Raw genomic sequence first — 14,987 nt, 5'->3', positions numbered from 1 at the left:
TTCGCTTTGCTCTTTTGGCGGCGTTTGGCATGTAAATTAAATGGAAAGTGGATATTGCGGCGTTGGAAGTCGAATTGGTTTGTTGACTTTTTCTTGTTGTTTTTACTTACTGGGCTGGGCATACTAAAATGCAAAATAAAATTAAATTTAGTAAGTTTGGCTTGGCTTGGCTAAGATATCGAAGAGTAAAAAATTGAAATTAGTTTCTCCAGAACTTCTGTAACACTTTTATTGTTCGTTAAGTTGTAGTTATACATTTTATTTTTACTAGTAATCCGTAAAGTTTTATGTAACACTAGCTGCTTGGAGGAAAGTGGAAAATCATTCATCAACGCTTTTGTGGCATTTCCCCATCCACTCCCAAGTGCCATCAAACATAATAATCAAACATCAGAAACATAACAAACGATCCAGGCAACCAAAATGTGGGCGTCCAGCAGCCAGTCACTCAATGAAACTGAATCAGAGTTTGTACCCAGTTGCATTTTTACACTTTACCCATATGCCAGCTCCTGGACTTTGCCTTTTTTCTGCGTGACTGTCTGGACTGGGTTTAGCCTTTTTCTTGCGTTTTCTGAACAGGACCATTGACCTGACTAGCTGTGGCGAAAAAATGTTTTCACTCAAAGCAAATGCAATAAAAACGGCAATTTATCAGCATAAAATATTATATGGCATGCCATTGAGTTACCTCATATTTTCTTCAGGCTTTACTTCTAAAAACTCACACCCACTTTTTAATTTTAGTGTTGGCTTTTGAAAACCGAATATTTAAAATTTAAGCCACAAATGTGTTCTTATTGTGTGTTCGTATTGTGGTGAAATCGTTGAAGTCACTTGATGTAGCTCTTCTTTTCAGTGCTATTGAATCTTTATGTCGGACTTATTTGATTGTCACATTATTTACTAGGACGAACATTTTCCAATGGTTGTGCTACTTCAGCTTTTACAGCTGCTGTTGTTATACCCGCAAACTAGAGCTTAGAAGGGTATAATAGCTTTGCACCAACTGTAAAAATTATGTATGAGGCAAGAGTGGGCCATATGTAAGTTCAGGTGTTTCATAGTCGGGCAATCTTGACTGCACCTGTCTTACTTGTTGCTATTGCTTCTGCAATTCTCATGGGAATTCTCCGTTTTGTTGACTGCAAACTCGTTGACATAATTTGCCTGTTGCTCCATGTTGAGTTTAACGTATACAAAAACTGCTTACTCGTTAGGCCTCACTTGTTTGCTTCCACGTACTATTCTCTGTGGCGTATGTGAAAGTTAAGGGTTATCATTATGCGCTTTGCTAGTAAGAGCGCTGAGTAAGCTAAGTTCGAAAAGTAAAACACATTTAAAACTGTATTTTTAAATTACTGCACACGGTCTAAGTTTAACATAAAATAAGTATAAGCTCTTTTCTAAATAACTTGTTAATTATTAGATAGAAAATATAATTCAATCATCTATGCAAAAACGCTATACTAGGAAAACCATTACAAAAGCAGTAGGTAAAATCGAAAATTATTCTCAGCAATTATGTTGACCAATATCTAATTAGCTTAATTCAAATTGAGCAAATGCTCCCAAACTAATTAAATTTTTCTGACAACAGGTTTGTCAATTTTCTCCAGCTTGTTTCGTGCTTCCGTGTTATGTAAGATACTCGTATTGACATGTTCTCGGGTGGTTTCTTTTTGTTATTTACAATGTAATGTAAATGTGACACGCAAGCTGTTCACGCAAATACATACTCTGATCAACTATTAAGAGCAAAGTCCACATACAAATTCGTGCGTTGTGTCATGAATCAAGCGCACTAAGAAGTTCCAATGCTTCACATTCACTCAAACCGAAAATGTCTGTGAAATAGTTAAGAAAAACTATATACGCTATATAGTTTGTCCAGCTTAAAGCCGTAGGGTTAGTCACAGAAGCCAGTAGCCCAGCGATGTGGTATCTGAGAATTGTTCGATGCTTTGAAATCGCTGAGGAATTGTTGGCAAGCCGAAAAAAGGCAGTGCACTGCTTCCACAACTGCATGCAGAGAACTCGCGACGGGTCGACGGCAAGTTGAGCGCCATTTTGAAACCGCGACACTTAGCGCTGCCTCGCCACATTAAACACATACGAATGCAGTTGGTCTGCAGACATACGAATGCCATATTTGTGTGCGTATGCGTATTCAAAATATCTATGCTTGGTGTGTGTGTGTGCTTACGCTTAGCTTCTGCATACTATGTAGACGCAGCTGCTAATTTCAGTTTCCGCAGCGACTTTGTGCACATCATCAACACAAAACTAATGCAAAAAGTTTGCAAAATTTGTAGTTTTAATTGCTTGAGTGTTTGCGCGCCCAGTGATGCATGAAACACCCATACCCACACCCACACCCACACACATAGCCTCCCTCCTCGTTGGCCACAAGTACCGCAATTTAGTTAAAGCATAACGGTTGCCAAGCCGCAGCACTGCTGACGATAGCGACATCAAAAAAGGCTGCATACAAGTACTTAGCCTCCACCTCTGTTTATCGTGTCTCACCCCGTGTGGTATCAGGCTATTATATTTTTATTTTATTTCGACAATTCACGAAATTCGATTTGAAGATTGAGAGATCGAATACTAAGTAATTGTACTTTTGTTAATAAAGCAATGTGGATTCAGGAGTCGACCACAATATTATTATGAGTTGAGTATTCAGCTAAGTTACATAGACCTCATCATTGTTATGAAATTATGTGCTACATACATGATTATTACTGTTAGCTACATATATCATTTTAAACACAAAGCATAGTAACTGAATTTTAGATGATATCAACATTGATTGCTTAGCATAGCGCACAGTCGTCTAACCCATATACAAAGTAAAACAATGCACTCTAAGAATGACAAAGCTTTCAGCATCAGCGACAACTACATACAACTGACCGACATTACAAACTATGCAAACAACAGCAAATTAATGCAACTGACAATGCATCGATCTGTTACTTTTTGATTGAGGGATGGTTGCAATCAAATCAAACTCGAATTGAGTTGCACTAGATAGGAAAATAGAAACAAACGCGTTTGTGGTACCAAAAAGATCTAGGCAGCGTTTAAGTTGATTGTAAGTCGATATCTCCTCTAAATAATCAAACAAGAATGGTTACTAAAAACAACGATTCTCTTCAGATAAATCAACTATGGTAAGTAATTGATATATATGAGTTCAACCGTTACTATTCCTATTCATAACTTGCCAGGGCTTAAATTTTCTTTCTTAATAGAATTTATAAAAACTTGTTTATCTTTTAGCTTATACAATTACAATTAATAAATGATGACAAGTATGATGAAATTAAAAAATTATAATTAGTTAACAACAAACCAGATAAATTAGAATTTGTTTATTTGTTGTAACCACATGTCGCAAAGATAAATAATTAAGTGATTATTTTGATTGGATGCGGCTGCTAGCCTTGGCTATAACAAAACGCTTCGATTATCAATTCCTTTGCAGTAAATTGTCTTGATTTCGTTTGCAGAGATTATTAAATACAATATATTATATTTACGGATTGTTCAACCTCACGGCAAAGAAAAAATCGTTGTTCTATAGGCATGAATTAATTTTCCGTTTTTCTAATGCAAGAAGTGTCGACATGTCGTTCATTTGCGAAGGCGAACAAAAGGCGCAAGTGAGGTCGTGAGACCATTTGGCTAATTGCGAGAACGTGCAGACATCGGCGACTTGCTGATTTGAAGACATGGAGTCTGCATGAGCCAGGTCGTGTCTATAAGCCTTGGTGTTAGACTAGGCTAACATCTGGCAAGTAGCTTTGTTCCCAAGACGCAGTCACGTTAAGTTAACAATACTCATATAAATTATGAGGACGCGTATATTTTACACAACTGTCAACACAGTTGTGTCACTAAAACATATGCGGCTTCTAGTTTTTTGTTGTCCTGGTGTTGGCTAACTTACGAAAGTCTATTCCCCTTGCAGCAGCAACTGAGCCGCCTACGCTTCGACAACTTTGAGACATGTTGCAGCACTGGTGAAAACGAAAAAAAGCGAGCGTCATGCTGAAGATATGCTTCCCTGGGCAATAAATTCGCAGACATTCGCTTACTTCACGCACTCACACAAACACACACACACACATACTTACGCATACATACATACATATATACAACACCACCGACTTACACACTTAGAGCCCCGATTTCATCTGGCCCTTGTTTCTTGTAGAGTATTGCTGCTTCCTTAGCGAGTATAGAAGTTTGTTGCCAAAAATTTGCCGCCATTGGGTGTGAAGTTGGCAGCACCCGACCTCAATGATCTTCTTCACCCCCTCCTATCTAACATATTCGCATATTTTGCTGGCGTGAAATACCTAAAGGCTTTTGCAGAAAATTTTATTTCAGGCTTTGCAGCTGCTCCTACGACTGTCTCTGTTGTGGCCGTAAACATCCATGTACGCGTATATACACACAAATACCCACCCACAGGCACATTCAAACACCTTCCACTGCAAGAGGCAGTCAACTTTGCGGAAAATCGTTTGAAGCGCTTTGCACTTCGTCGACATCTTTTTGCTGGCTTACTGCGGTTCTTTCAAGTGCTCGCCACGAGTATCTTGTCTTCTCCCCTGACTGTATGTGTATGTGTTTGTGTGTAAGTGTCTATGCGCCTGTGCATGTATGTAAGCGTACGTCACTCTCTGTACGTGCGTGTAGCATCTTGCATTGTTTGCACTATTCCCAAAATGTCACTTTCAACTTTATGATTTCAAATTTTTGTAAGGTGTAGTTCGCATAATAAAAAAGCGAAAAAATATCGCAAAAATAAAGGGATTTCACGTCATTTCCAAAACCAGTACGATGTACGACAATATGTCTAATAATTACAACTAACAAACTTTCAAATCGTTCTTGCACTTCTACAGATATCCTGGAACTTCTATTATAATTCCTTTCATTTGCAACAATATCAGACTTTTATTATTAAAATTAATTCAAATAATAAAATTCTTATAAAAATATTTCGATCCGATTTAGTTTATTCAAAACACAAATTATTTTAAATTACTATAAAAACGTATCAGCTATGGAAAGGGTTGGAAATCCGTGACTACGAAATTCATAACTCATTTACGCTACTGCTCGTGTCAACAATCCAAGTGTGACATCGACGGCGTCATTGGCGTCTGACGGCGACGCTTGTTCGGATGTCCTCTTGGCAAACAAAACTTATCCGGTTCACAGATTCACATATCCACACATAAAATACACATACATAATACATATTCTCTTTCTTAAAGGGAAACATCATAGCAAACGGCCACAAGCAAACAAAAACACTTCACGGCTTGTCTATTCCTGCAATCAATCCAAATGATATACACATTCAAGATTAAGAGTCAGTTCAGTTGCCCGTTGTCTTTTGATTTTGTTTGCTTAGTTTTCAGGCCAGACATCTATCCAGCATTTGGTGTATTTGACATGTAGGCTGCACATCCTGTCTTTCCGCCATACCTCATTTTTTTATATACATACATACAGCCGATGCGTTTGTGGCCTAGTGTAATATGTCTTAGTCGTTCACAGACTACGTGACATGAGGAGTGACAGTGTAATCAGATACCATACGGCTTCCTATTGGGTTATTGATATTTAATCGGGCCATAGTAATATGCGAAAATATAATGCCTTAGTATGGGTTCTTCTGTTTTCAGCGAACAAGGGTTGATTCGTTAATAAAGTTTTTCTACAATAATCATATTTTAGGAGATTTAAAGGCCACCAAAATTACGTACCACGAACGACCAATGAATTCAGATTCTGATAACTAACACTACTAGATAATCACATCTGGGGTCGCCTTATTTTCTTAAAATAAGTATACGTCAGTATGGGGGTGTCATGGAGCTAATGTAAATAACAGAATAATCATGAATGGAAACCATTCTAACATCTAATTAAAGTAATAGGCTCATGTTTCAATTGCCATCCTTTTTTTATGTTGCTTTGCGGTCGTCATGTTTGAGGGAAACATTTGTGAGGCGTGCCCATTGCAAACTGAAAACTGAACCCTGTCTGGTCCTGGTTGGCTAGTAGTTTAGCAATGCGTAACAAAAAGCACATAAAACAGTTGAATTTACAACCAGAGTCGTTCTTAATGTACCATGGTAACGGCACCTAGAGTCACCAACAAGGACAACACCAAGCTCCATCCGACGAAAAGTTCAAGTCAATGGCATTGTTGACCATCCTACGACCAATGGATATTGAACGCATTTCAAGCGTATACTTGTGCGTTTTAACTTCTTCAATTTCGGCTTACATAACGGTTTGAAATGTTGAGAACATCAACATTATCAATGTGCTACAAAATGGAATATTATTATTTCGTTACTCTGGTTAAATTACTCATTGTTCAAACATGACAGAAATAACATAGATTCCTTTTTAAACTAAATGCTTCTAGTAGCAGGAAAATGTTTTAAAATAACTTTCACCGACAATAGGGCTAGTTCGGTTTACTACTAAATAGTTGTACCTAAATGTTATATAATATTTTTGATCTCCAAAATTGTTCCGCCCATATTTTTATAATTTACTTGGTACCATAGTAGGTAATTGGAGAAGAGTAAAGATTTTATTTCATGGTATGGTATTAAATAAGCTATAACTATGGTATTAAATAAACTATAAAAATATACGAGAACAAGTAGATTCATTCTTAATTGCAATATTGTAATGCCACTTGACACTGATGTATCATGAAATTCAGAGTGGAAAATGCGCAACCAAAAGCTGAATCACATTCACAAGTTCATCCAGTAAATTTTTTGTAATTGCCACTTTAAAACTCAAGCGGTTGGGTAAATCAAATGGGTGTCATGCACAAGTTTTTTACTCCCTACAATATGCCAGGAGTTTTGAGTGTCACTTGTCACTTTTTCGGCAGGTGCAATGATGCATTAATTAAACCATAGTGTTGCAATGAATAGCTGGCTTTCTGTATGAATGTTACTACAGCACTTTATATTGTTACATGTCAGATGCCGACCATTCAACCGAACACCTAAATACTTAACTAAGTGACATCCACATATCGTCTGCCAAATATATAAAAATCTCGAATAATGCGTTTGTTAATAACTAACAGGTTGAAATACTTTCTTATCGTTTAATTGATTTTTTTTTTAAATAACCGATATAATTCAAAATTATTTGTTTTTTGCCATATCTCGGTGAAAACACTCAGGATCCTGTCAGGATTTACCTTGCTGTTATCAGGATTTCTAGTTCTATCGGCTGACACTCAAGGAGTTTCAGGATATGCCAATAAAATTCACCTGAAAATTTTCAAAGGGTCATGTATAGAAAAACGGCCAAAAATTCCAAGAATCCACTGTATCTCGGACATTTGAAGGACGATCGTGATGTCCTTTGGCACAAGTATTATCCTTTGGAAGGCAAAGTGATTGGTGCACTCAAAAGGACGAATATCCTTGCAGGACTCGAGATAAAATGACATTTTTCTATACAGAAAATTGCGTATATATAGGTCATATCCTGTCTGATCCTTGCGGGTCCTATGTCAAACGGAGTCCTTCGATGAGACCTACCCTCATGCCAAAGGACATTCCAATCGTCCTTGTGGTTCTCCAGTTATCCTGCATTTTATGATTTTCGCATGTTTTCTTTGGCCCTCGGACTGAAAAATGACAAGTGTTAGATCCTTAGATGACCCCATATTTTGTTGATGCCAATCGATAGAGTTGGTCCTTGCGATCCTTGCAATACAAGTCCTTTGAAAATGCGGCAGGATATGGCCGAGATATAGCTTGTTTTCGAAAAACAACCTTCTCGTGCACCCTCAAAGTATGCTACAAAAAAATGTAATTTTGTTGTGAGGCGCCAATTACAAATTTGATTTTTTTAAAATAACCGATATAATTCAAAATTATTTGGTTTTTTTTTTTGCCATATCTCGGTGAAAACACTCAGGATCCTGTCAGGATTTACCTTGCTGTTATCAGGATTTCTAGTTCTATCGGCTGACACTCAAGGAGTTTCAGGATATGCCAATAAAATTCACCTGAAAATTTTCAAAGGGTCATGTATAGAAAAACGGCCAAAAATTCCAAGAATCCAGTGTATCTCGGACATTTGAAGGACGATCATGATGTCCTTTGGCACAAGTATTATCCTTTGGAAGGCAAAGTGATTGGTGCACTCAAAAGGACGAATATCCTCGCAGGACTCGAGATAAAATGACATTTTTCTATACAGAAAATTGCGTATATCTCGGTCATATCCTGTCTGATCCTTGCGGGTCCTATGTCAAACGGAGTCCTTCGATGAGTCCTACCCTCATGCCAAAGGACATTCCAATCGTCCTTGTGGTTCTCCAGTTATCCTGCATTTTATGATTTTCGCATGTTTTCTTTGGCCCTCGGACTGAAAAATGACAAGTGTTGGATCCTTAGATGACCCCATATTTTGTTGATGCCAATTGATAGAGTTGGTCCTTGCGATCCTTGCAATACAAGTCCTTTGAAAATGCGGCAGGATATGGCCGAGATATAGCTTGTTTTCGAAAAACAACCTTCTCGTGCACCCTCAAAGTATGCTACAAAAAATGTAATTTTGTTGTGAGGCGCCAATTACAAATTTGATTTTTTTAAAATAACCGATATAATTCAAAATTATTTGGTTTTTTTTTTTGCCATATCTCGGTGAAAACACTTAGGATCCTGTCAGGATTTACCTTGCTGTCATCAGGATATCTAGTTCTATCGGTTGACACTCAAGGATTTTCAGGATATGCCAATAAAATTCACCTGAAAATTTTCAAAGGGTCATGTATAGAAAAACGGCCAAAAATTCCAAGAATCCAGTGTATCTCGGACATTTGAAGGACGATCATGATGTCCTTTGGCACAAGTATTATCCTTTGGAAGGCAAAGTGATTGGTGCACTCAAAAGGACGAATATCCTCGCAGGACTCGAGATAAAATGACATTTTTCTATACAGAAAATTGCGTATATCTCGGTCATATCCTGTCTGATCCTTGCGGGTCCTATGTCAAACGGAGTCCTTCGATGAGTCCTACCCTCATGCCAAAGGACATTCCAATCGTCCTTGTGGTTCTCCAGTTATCCTGCATTTTATGATTTTCGCATGTTTTCTTTGGCCCTCGGACTGAAAAATGACAAGTTTTGGATCCTTAGATGACCCCATATTTTGTTGATGCCAATCGATAGAGTTGGTCCTTGCGATCCTTGCAATACAAGTCCTTTGAAAATGCGGCAGGATATGGCCGAGGTATAGCTTGTTTTCGAAAAACAACCTTCTCGTGCACCCTCAAAGTATGCAACAAAAAATTTAATTTTGCTGTGAGGCGCCAATTTCAAATTTGATTTTTTTTTAAATACCCGCAAGGATCAGACAGGATATGACCGAGATATACGCAATTTTCTGTATAGAAAAATGTCATTTTATCTCGAGTCCTGCAAGGATATTCGTCCTTTTGAGTGCACCAATCACTTTGCCTTCCAAAGGATAATACTTGTGCCAAAGGACATCACGATCGTCCTTCAAATGTCCGAGATACAGTGGATTCTTGGAATTTTTGGCCGTTTTTCTATACATGACCCTTTGAAAATTTTCAGGTGAATTTTATTGGCATATCCTGAAACTCCTTGAGTGTCAACCGATAGAACTAGATATCCTGATGACAGCAAGGTAAATCCTGACAGGATCCTGAGTCTTTTCTCCGAGATATGGCAAAAAAAAAAACAAATAATTTTGAATTATATCGGTTATTTAAAAAAAAATCAAATTTGAAATTGGCGCCTCACAGCAAAATTAAATTTTTGTAGCATACTTTGAGGGTGCACGAGAAGGTTGTTTTCGAAAACAAGCTATACCTCGGCCATATCCTGCCGCATTTTCAAAGGACTTGTATTGCAAGGATCGCAAGGACCAACTCTATCGATTGGCATCAACAAAATATGGGGTCATCTAAGGATCCAACACTTGTCATTTTTCAGTCCGAGGGCCAAAGAAAACATGCGAAAATCATAAAATGCAGGATAACTGGAGAACCACAAGGACGATTGGAATGTCCTTTGGCATGAGGGTAGGACTCATCGAAGGACTCCGTTTGACATAGGACCCGCAAGCATCAGACAGGATATGACCGAGATATACGCAATTTTCTGTATAGAAAAATGTCATTTTATCTCGAGTCCTGCAAGGATATTCGTCCTTTTGAGTGCACCAATCACTTTGCCTTCCAAAGGATAATACTTGTGCCAAAGGACATCACGATCGTCCTTCAAAAGTCCGAGATACAGTGGATTCTTGAAATTTTTGGCCGTTTTTCTATACATGACCCTTTGAAAATTTTCAGGTGAATTTTATTGGCATATCCTGAAAATCCTTGAGTGTCAACCGATAGAACTAGATATCCTGATGACAGCAAGGTAAATCCTGACAGGATCCTGAGTGTTTTCACCGAGATATGGCAAAAAAAAAACCAAATAATTTTGAATTATATCGGTTATTTAAAAAAAATCAAATTTGTTATTGGCGCCTCACAACAAAATTACATTTTTTGTAGCATACTTTGAGGGTGCACGAGAAGGTTGTTTTTCGAAAACAAGCTATACCTCGGCCATATCCTGCCGCATTTTCAAAGGACTTGTATTGCAAGGATCGCAAGGACCAACACTATCGATTGGCATCAACAAAATATGGGGTCATCTAAGGATCCAACACTTGTCATTTTTCAGTCCGAGGGCCAAAGAAAACATGCGAAAATCATAAAATGCAGGATAACTGGAGAACCACAAGGACGATTGGAATGTCCTTTGGCATGAGGGTAGGTCTCATCGAAGGACTCCGTTTGACATAGGACCCGCAAGGATCAGACAGGATATGACCGAGATATACGCAATTTTCTGTATAGAAAAATGTCATTTTATCTCGAGTCCTGCAAGGATATTCGTCCTTTTGAGTGCACCAATCACTTTGCCTTCCAAAGGATAATACTTGTGCCAAAGGACATCACGATCGTCCTTCAAATGTCCGAGATACAGTGGATTCTTGGAATTTTTGGCCGTTTTTCTATACATGACCCTTTGAAAATTTTCAGGTGAATTTTATTGGCATATCCTGAAACTCCTTGAGTGTCAACCGATAGAACTAGATATCCCGATGACAGCAAGGTAAATCCTGACAGGATCCTGAGTGTTTTCACCGAGATATGGCAAAAAACCAAATAATTTTGAATTATATCGGTTATTTAAAAAAAAATCAAATTTGAAATTGGCGCCTCACAGCAAAATTAAATTTTTTGTAGCATACTTTGAGGGTGCACGAGAAGGTTGTTTTTCGAAAACAAGCTATACCTCGGCCATATCCTGCCGCATTTTCAAAGGACTTGTATTGCAAGGATCGCAAGGACCAACTCTATCGATTGGCATCAACAAAATATGGGGTCATCTAAGGATCCAACACTTGTCATTTTTCAGTCCGAGGGCCAAAGAAAACATGCGAAAATCATAAAATGCAGGATAACTGGAGAACCACAAGGACGATTGGAATGTCCTTTGGCATGAGGGTAGGTCTCATCGAAGGACTCCGTTTGACATAGGACCCGCAAGGATCAGACAGGATATGACCGAGATATACGCAATTTTCTGTATAGAAAAATGTCATTTTATCTCGAGTCCTGCAAGTATATTCGTCCTTTTGAGTGCACCAATCACTTTGCCTTCCAAAGGATAATACTTGTGCCAAATACAGTGGATTCTTGGAATTTTTGGCCGTTTTTCTATACATGACCCTTTGAAAATTTTCAGGTGAATTTTATTGGCATATCCTGAAACTCCTTGAGTGTCAACCGATAGAACTAGATATCCTGATGACAGCAAGGTAAATCCTGACAGGATCCTGAGTGTTTTCACCGAGATATGGCAAAAAAAAACAAATAATTTTGAATTATATCGGTTATTTAAAAAAAAATCAAATTTGAAATTGGCGCCTCACAGCAAAATTAAATTTTTTGTAGCATACTTTGAGGGTGCACGAGAAGGTTGTTTTTCGAAAACAAGCTATACCTCGGCCATATCCTGCCGCATTTTCAAAGGACTTGTATTGCAAGGATCGCAAGGACCAACTCTATCGATTGGCATCAACAAAATATGGGGTCATCTAAGGATCCAACACTTGTAATTTTTCAGTCCGAGGGCCAAAGAAAACATGCGAAAATCATAAAATGCAGGATAACTGGAGAACCACAAGGACGATTGGAATGTCCTTTGGTATGAGGGTAGGTCTCATCGAAGGACTCCGTTTGACATAGGACCCGCAAGGATCAGACAGGATATGACCGAGATATACGCAATTTTCTGTATAGAAAAATGTCATTTTATCTCGAGTCCTGCAAGGATATTCGTCCTTTTGAGTGCACCAATCACTTTGCCTTCCAAAGGATAATACTTGTGCCAAAGGACATCACGATCGTCCTTCAAATGTCCGAGATACAGTGGATTCTTGGAATTTTTTGGCCGTTTTTCTATACATGACCCTTTGAAAATTTTCAGGTGAATTTTATTGGCATATCCTGAAACTCCTTGAGTGTCAACCGATAGAACTAGATATCCTGATGACAGCAAGGTAAATCCTGACAGGATCCTGAGTGTTTTCACCGAGATATGGCAAAAAAAACAAATAATTTTGAATTATATCGGTTATTTAAAAAAAAATCAAATTTGAAATTGGCGCCTCACAGCAAAACTAAATTTTTTGTAGCATACTTTGAGGGTGCACGAGAAGGTTGTTTTTCGAAAACAAGCTATACCTCGGCCATATCCTGCCGCATTTTCAAAGGACTTGTATTGCAAGGATCGCAAGGACCAACTCTATCGATTGGCATCAACAAAATATGGGGTCATCTAAGGATCCAACACTTGTCATTTTTCAGTCCGAGGGCCAAAGAAAACATGCGAAAATCATAAAGTGCAGGATAACTGGAGAGCCACAAGGACGATTGGAATGTCCTTTGGCATGAGGGTAGGTCTCATCGAAGGACTCCGTTTGACATAGGACCCGCAAGGATCAGACAGGATATGACCGAGATATACGCAATTTTCTGTATAGAAAAATGTCATTTTATCTCGAGTCCTGCAAGGATATTCGTCCTTTTGAGTGCACCAATCACTTTGCCTTCCAAAGGATAATACTTGTGCCAAAGGACATCACGATCGTCCTTCAAATGTCCGAGATACAGTGGATTCTTGGAATTTTTGGCCGTTTTTCTATACATGACCCTTTGAAAATTTTCAGGTGAATTTTATTGGCATATCCTGAAACTCCTTGAGTGTCAACCGATAGAACTAGATATCCTGATGACAGCAAGGTAAATCCTGACAGGATCCTGAGTGTTTTCACCGAGATATGGCAAAAAAAAAAACCAAATAATTTTGAATTATATCGGTTATTTAAAAAAAATCAAATTTGTAATTGGCGCCTCACAACAAAATTACATTTTTTGTAGCATATTTTGAGGGTGCACGAGAAGGTTGTTTTTCGAAAACAAGCTATATCTCGGCCATATCCTGCCGCATTTTCAAAGGACTTGTATTGCAAGGATCGCAAGGACCAACTCTATCGATTGGCATCAACAAAATATGGGGTCATCTAAGGATCCAACACTTGTCATTTTTCAGTCCGAGGGCCAAAGAAAACATGCGAAAATCATAAAGTGCAGGATAACTGGAGAACCACAAGGACGATTGGAATGTACTTTGGCATGAGGGTAGGTCTCATCGAAGGACTCCGTTTGACATAGGACCCGCAAGGATCAGACAGGATATGACCGAGATATACGCAATTTTCTGTATAGAAAAATGTCATTTTATCTCGAGTCCTGCAAGGATATTCGTCCTTTTGAGTGCACCAATCACTTTGCCTTCCAAAGGATAATACTTGTGCCAAAGGACATCACGATCGTCCTTCAAATGTCCGAGATACAGTGGATTCTTGGAATTTTTGGCCGTTTTTCTATACATGACCCTTTGAAAATTTTCAGGTGAATTTTATTGGCATATCCTGAAACTCCTTGAGTGTCAACCGATAGAACTAGATATCCTGATGACAGCAAGGTAAATCCTGACAGGATCCTGAGTGTTTTCACCGAGATATGGCAAAAAAACAAAATAATTTTGAATTATATCGGTTATTTAAAAAAAATCAAATTTGTAATTGGCGCCTCACAACAAAATTACATTTTTTGTAGCATACTTTGAGGGTGCACGAGAAGGTTGTTTTCGAAAACAAGCTATATCTCGGCCATATCCTGCCGCATTTTCAAAGGACTTGTATTGCAAGGATCGCAAGGACCAACTCTATCGATTGGCATCAACAAAATATGGGGTCATCTAAGGATCCAACACTTGTCATTTTCAGTCCGAGGGCCAAAGAAAACATGCGAAAATCATAAAGTGCAGGATAACTGGAGAGCCACAAGGACGATTGGAATGTACTTTGGCATGAAGGTAGGTCTCATCGAAGGACTCCGTTTGACATAGGACCCGCAAGGATCAGACAGGATATGACCGAGATATACGCAATTTTCTGTATAGAAAAATGTCATTTTATCTCGAGTCCTGCAAGGATATTCGTCCTTTTGAGTGCACCAATCACTTTGCCTTCCAAAGGATAATACTTGTGCCAAAGGACATCACGATCGTCCTTCAAATGTCCGAGATACAGTGGATTCTTGGAATTTTTGGCCGTTTTTCTATACATGACCCTTTGAAAATTTTCAGGTGAATTTTATTGGCATATCCTGAAACTCCTTGAGTGTCAACCGATAGAACTAGATATCCTGATGACAGCAAGGTAAATCCTGACAGGATCCTGAGTGTTTTCTCCGAGATATGGCAAAAAAAAAACAAATAATTTTGAATTATATCGGTTATTTAACAAA

General features: G+C 38.4%; 1 protein-coding gene and 1 long non-coding RNA gene across 3 annotated transcripts in view; both read right to left on the bottom strand.

Moving 5' to 3' along the window:
- LOC132787390 (single-strand selective monofunctional uracil-DNA glycosylase) overlaps nt 1–14,987 on the bottom strand; it is a 132,589-nt gene that overhangs the window by 1,634 nt on the left and 115,968 nt on the right. The gene's annotated exons all lie outside the window — the stretch shown is intronic.
- Nucleotides 5,034–6,409, bottom strand: LOC132785633 (uncharacterized). The gene is made up of 3 exons (XR_009632337.1): nt 6,161–6,409; nt 5,793–6,086; nt 5,034–5,701 (listed from the first exon to the last, which is right to left on the bottom strand). It is a non-coding gene; the product is annotated as an uncharacterized LOC132785633 (long non-coding RNA).

The sequence above is a fragment of the Drosophila nasuta genome, chromosome 2R, assembly GCF_023558535.2.
Source record: "Drosophila nasuta strain 15112-1781.00 chromosome 2R, ASM2355853v1, whole genome shotgun sequence".
Lineage (NCBI taxonomy): Eukaryota > Metazoa > Arthropoda > Insecta > Diptera > Drosophilidae > Drosophila > Drosophila nasuta.
The sequence above is the reverse complement of the archived record's forward strand: the minus strand, read 5'-3'. Positions and strand labels throughout refer to the sequence as shown.